At 40.0% G+C, this 6,049-nt stretch overlaps 1 non-coding gene across 1 annotated transcript; it reads left to right on the forward strand.

The window, feature by feature from the left end:
* The first annotated feature begins 4,891 nt into the window (after positions 1-4,891).
* On the forward strand, positions 4,892-4,999 carry LOC148562825 (small nucleolar RNA R71). The gene has a single exon (XR_015888149.1). It is a non-coding gene; the product is annotated as a small nucleolar RNA R71 (small nucleolar RNA).
* Positions 5,000-6,049: the final 1,050 nt, after the last annotated feature.

Raw genomic sequence — 6,049 nt, forward strand, 5'->3', positions numbered from 1 at the left:
CCGCCATCATTCTAGCTTACGCCACGAAGATTCCGGTTAAGAGATCTAAGAGATATTCATTCTAGCTTATTTCATGTAGAACGGAAGTGTTTGTCAGGCACGTGTTCATAGGGGAGATGGTGATGAGCGTCACACATAATCATCACCTTCATCACGTTCTTGGGTGCGAATGGATATCTTAGAAGAGAAATAAGAAGAATTGAATAGAAAACAGTAGTACTTTGCATTAATCTTTGAGGAACAGTAGAGCTCCACACCTTAATCTATGGAGTGTAGAAACTCTACCGTTGAAAATACATAAGTGAAGCTCCAGGCATGGCCGAGATGGCCAGCCCCCTATTGTGATCTAAGATCATAAGGTAATCCAAAGATGGTCAAAAAGACTAGTAAGATGTCCTATTTATAATAAACTAGTCACTAGGGTTTACATGAGTAAGTAATTGATGCATAAATCCACTTCCGGGGCCCACTTGGTGTGTGTTTGGGCTGAGCTTAAGTGTAGCACGTGCAGAGGCCATTTGTGGAGTTGAACGCCAGTTTCTGTGCCAGTTTGGGCGTTCAACTCTGGTTTTGGATCCTTTTCTGGCGCTGGACGCCAGATTTGGGCAGAAGGCTGGCGTTGAACGCCAGTTTACGTCGTCTATTCTTGGCCAAAGTATGGACTATTATATATTGCTGGAAAGCCCTGGATGTCTACTTTCCAACTCAATTGGAAGCGCGCCATTTCGAGTTCTGTAGCTCCAGAAAATCCACTTTGAGTGCAGGGAGGTCAGAATCCAACAGCATCAGCAGTCCTTTTTCAACCTCTGAATCTGATTTCTGCTCAAGTCCCTCAATTTCAGCCAGAAAATGCCTGAAATCACAGAAAAACACACAAACTCATAGTAAAGTCCAGAAATGTGAATTTAACATAAAAACTAATGAAAACATCCCTAAAAGTAACTAGATCCTACTAAAAACATACTAAAAACAATGTCAAAAAGCGTATAAATTATCCGCTCATCACAACACCAAACTTAAATTGTTGCTTGTCCCCAAGCAACTGAAAATCAAATAGGATAAAAAGAAGAGAATATACTACAAATTCCAAACTATCAATGAAACAGAGCTTCAATCATATGAGCGGGACTTATAGCCTTTTGCCTCTTGAATAGTTTTGGCATCTCACTTTATCCATTGAGGTTCAGAATGATTGGCATCTATAGGAACTTCAGATTTCAAATAGTGTTATTGACTCTCCTAGTTCAGTATGATGATTCTTGAACACAGCTTCTTTATGAGTCTTGGCCGTGGCCCTAAGCACTTTGTTTTCCAGTATTACCACCGGATACATAAATGCCACAGACACATAATTGGGTGAACCTTTTCAGATTGTGACTCAGCTTTGCTAAAGTCCCCAATTAGAGGTGTCCAGGGTTCTTAAGCACACTCTTTTTTTTTTGCTTTGGACCTTGACTTTAACCGCTCAGTCTCAAGTTTTCACTTGACACCTACACGCCACAAGCACATGGTTAGGGACAGCTTGGTTTAGCCGCTTAGACCAGGATTTTATTCCTTTAGGCCCTCCTATCCACTGATGCTCAAAGCCTTGGGATCCTTTTTATTTGCCCTTGCCTTTTGGTTTTTAAGGGTTATTGGCTTTTTCTGCTTGCTTTTTCTTTTTCTTTCTATTTTTTTTCGCCTATATTTTTTTTCCCTTTTTTTTTTTTCTGCAAGCTTTGTTCTTTGCTGCTTTTTCTTGCTTCAAGAATCATTTTTATGATTTTTCAGATTATCAAATAACATGTCTCCTAGTCATCATTCTTTCAAGAGCCAACATATTTAACATTCTTAAACAACAACTTCAAAAGACATATGCACTGTTCAAGCATTCATTCAGAAAACAAGAAGCATTGTCACCACATCAATATAATTAAGCTAAGTTCAAGGATAAATTCGAAACTCATGTACTTCTTGTTCTTTTGAATTAAAACATTTTTCATTTAAGAGAGGTGATGGATTCATAGGACATTCATAACTTTAAGACAAAGTTACTAACTACTAATAATCATGTAATGAAGACACAAACACAGATAAGCACATAACATAGAAAACGAAAAACAGAAGAAATAAGAACAAGGAATGAATCCACCTTAGTAATGGTGGCGTTTCCTTCTTGAGGAACCAATGATGTCCTTGAGCTCTTCTATGTCTCTTCCTTGTCTTTGTTGCTCCTCCTTCATTGCTTTTAGATCTTCTCTGATTTCATGAAGGATGATGGAGTGCTCTTGATGTTCCACCCTTAGTTGCTTCCAATAATTGTGTGGAAGAAAATGTATCCCCTGAGGTATCTCAGGGATCTCTTGATTTGCAGTCAAATATTCTACCACTGAGCTATAGACCCTTGATGGAAGCTTTTGTCTTCCCTTTCCTCTTTCTAGAGGTTTCTCTGGCCTTAGGTGCCATCAATGGTTATGGAAAAAGAACAAAAAAGCTATGCTTTTACCACACCAAACTTAGAATGTTGCTCGCCCTCGAGCAAAAGAAGAAAGAATAGAAGAATAAGAAGAAGATATGGAGGAGATGGAGGGAGATGTGTATTCGGCCATATGGGTGGGATTGGGTGGGAGAGAGATGTTGAATTTTGAAGGTAGTGGTTGTATGGATGTGAGTGGTAAATGGAAAACAGAAGGGATGATCATGAATGGGAAGAGAGATGATGAGGTAGGTGGTGATCCTGTGGGGTCCACAGATTCTGAGGTGATCCTGTGAGGTCCACAGATCTTGAGGTGTCAAGGCATTTACATCCCTGCACCAATTTAGGCATGCAAAATGCCCTTGCACACAACTCTGGGCGTTCAGCGCCAGGTTGGTGCCCATTTTGGGCGTTCAATGCCCATTTGCTGCCATTTCTGGCGTTGAACGCCAGAACCATGCTTGTTCTGGGCGTTCAGCACCAGGATACTCCCATTCTGGGCATTCAGTGCCAGAACTATGCTCTGTTCTGGCGTTTGAACGCCAGGCAGATGCTCCTCCAGGGTGTGATTTTTCTTCTGCTGTTTTTGATTCCGTTTTCAATTTTTATATTTATTTTGTGACTCCACATGATCATGAACCTAAGAAAACATGAAAAACAATAAAAATAAGAATTAGATAAACATTGGGTTGCCTCCCAACAAGCGCTTCTTTAATGTCAATAGCTTGACAGTGGGCTCTCATGGAGCCTCACAGATGTGCAGAGCTTTGTTGAGACTCTCCAACACCAAACTTAGAGTTTGGATATGGGAGTTCAACACCAAACTTGGAGTTTGGTTGTGGCCTCCCAACACCAAACTTAGAGTTTGACTGTGGGGGCTCTGGTTGACTCTGCTTGGAGAGAAGCTTTTGCTGCTTCCTCTCCATGGTTGCAGAGGGAGCTCCTTGAGTTTTAAACACAAGGGAGTCCTCATTCCATTGAAGGACTATTTCACCTCTGTCAACATCAATCACAGCTCTTGCTGTGGCCAGGAAAGGTCTTCCTAGGATGATGGATTCATCCTCTTCCTTTCCAGTATCCAGGACTATGAAATCAGCAGGGATGTAAAGGCCTTCAACCTTTACTAACACGTCCTCTACTTGTCCATAAGCCTATTTTCTTGAGCTGTCTGCCATCTCTAATGAGATTTTAGCAGCTTGCACCCCATAGATTTCCAGTTTCTCTATTACAGAGAGGGGCATGAGGTTTATTCCTGAACCAAGGTCACACAGAGCTTTAAAGATCATGGTGCCTATGGTACAGGGTATTATGAACTTTCCAGGATCCTGTCTCTTCTGAGGCAATGTCAGTTGATCCAGATCACTTAGTTCATTGATGAACAAGGGAGGTTCAACTTCCCAAGCATCAATGCCAAATAATTTGGCATTTAGCTTCATGATTGCACCAAGAAACTTTGGCAGTTTGCTCTTCAGTAACATCCTCATTCTCTTCAGAAGAGGAATACTCATCAGAGCTCATGAAGGGTATAAGGAGGTTCAATGGAATCTCTATGGTCTCTAGATGAGCCTCAGAGTCCTTTGGTTCCTCAGAGGAAAGCTCCTTATTGATCACTGGACGTCCCAGGAGGTCTTCCTCCTTGGGATTCACGTCCTCTCCTCTCCTCACAGGTTCGGCCATGGCGCTTATGTCAATGGCCTTGCACTCTCCTTTTGGATTCTCTTCTGTATTGCTTGGGAGAGTACTAGGAGGGATTTCAGTGATCCTTTTACTCAGCTGGCCCACTTGTGCTTCCAAATTTCTAATGGAAGACCTTGTTTCATTCATGAAACTTACAGTGGCCTTAGATAGATCAGAGACTAGATTTGCTAAATTAGAAGCATTTTGTTCAGAGTTCTCTGTCTGTTGCTGAGTTGATGATGGGAAAGGCTTGCTATTGCTAAACCTGTTTCTTCCACCATTATTAAAGCCTTGTTGGGGATTTTGATCCTTCCATGAGAAATTTGGATGATTTCTCCATGTTGAGTTATAGGTGTTTCCATAAGGTTCACCTAAATAATTTACCTCTGCTATTGCAGGGTTCTCAGGATCATAAGCTTCTTCTTCATGAGAAGCCTCTTGAGTACTGTTGGATGCAGCTTGCATTCCATGCAGACTCTGAGAGATCATATTGACTTGCTGAGTCAATATTTTATTCTGAGCCAATATGGCATTCAGAGTATCAACTTCAAGAACTCCCTTCTTCATAGGCGTCCCATTACTCACAGGATTCCTTTCAGAAGTGTACATGAACTGGTTATTAGCAACCATGTCAATGAGTTCTTGAGCTTCTGCAGGCGTTTTCTTTAGGTGAATGGATCCACCTGCAGAGGTGTCCAGTGACATCTTTGATAGCTCAGATAAACCATCATAGAATATATCCAGGATGGTCCATTCTGAAAGCATGTCAGAAGGACACTTTTTGGTCAACTGTTTGTATCTTTCCCAAGCTTCATAGAGATATTCACCTTCTTTCTGTCTGAAGGTTTGAACATCAGCTCTAAGCTTGCTCAACTTTTGAGGAGGAAAGTACTTGGCTAAGAAAGTCGTGACCAGCTTATCCCAAGAGTTCAGGCTGTCTTTAGGTTGAGAATCCAACCATAATCTAGCTCTGTCTCTTACAGCAAAAGGGAAAAGCATGAGCCTGTAGACTTCAGGATCTACTCCATTAGTCTTAACAGTATCACATATTTGCAAGAATTCAGTCAAGAACTGAAAAGGATCTTCAGATGGAAGTCCATGAAACTTGCAGTTCTGCTGCATCAGAGAAACTAATTGAGGTTTCAACTCAAAGTTGTTTGCTCCAATGGCAGGAATGGAGATGCTTCTTCCATGTAAATTGGAATTAGGTGCAGTAAAGTCACCAAGCATCTTCCTTACATTATCATTATTTTCGGCTGCCATCTCCTCTGCCTGTTCGAAAATTTCTGAAAGGTTATCTCTAGATTGTTGTATTTTAGCTTCTCTTAATTTTCTCTTCAGAGTCCTTTCAGGTTCTGGATCTGCTTCCACAAGAATGTTCTTGTCATTGCTCCTGCTCATATGACAAAGAAGAAGGTACAGAAAAATAATAATAATAATGAAGATCCTTTATACCACAGTATAGGGATCCCTTTGTGGTGGAAGAAAAGAGGGGGAGACAAAGACTGTGATGTAAAGGAAGAAACACAACTGTACGGATGGAAGAAATGTGAGATGAGATGTTAGGATATGAATGAATAAATAGAATGAGATGGGGGAGGGATAATTTTCGAAAATTATTTTGAAAAAGAGTTAGTGATTTTTGAAAAATGGTTTTTGAAAAAATATTAGTAATTTTCGAAAAATTTTAAAATTTAAAAATAAAAATAAGATTAATTAGTTAATAAAAAAGAAATTTTTGAAAAAGGGAGAAGATATTTTCGAAAATTGAGAGAGAGAGTTAGTTAGGTGGTTTTGAAAAAGTTAAGAAACAAACAAAAAGTTAGTTAGTTAGTTGAAACAAATTTAGAAAACCAATTTTGAAAAGATAAGTAGTTAGGAGGTTAGGAAAGATATTTTGAAAAGATATTTTTGAAA

Source organism: Arachis ipaensis, chromosome B6, assembly GCF_059453495.1.
Source record: "Arachis ipaensis isolate K30076 ecotype BB chromosome B6, ASM5945349v1, whole genome shotgun sequence".
Taxonomy (NCBI): domain Eukaryota; kingdom Viridiplantae; phylum Streptophyta; class Magnoliopsida; order Fabales; family Fabaceae; genus Arachis; species Arachis ipaensis.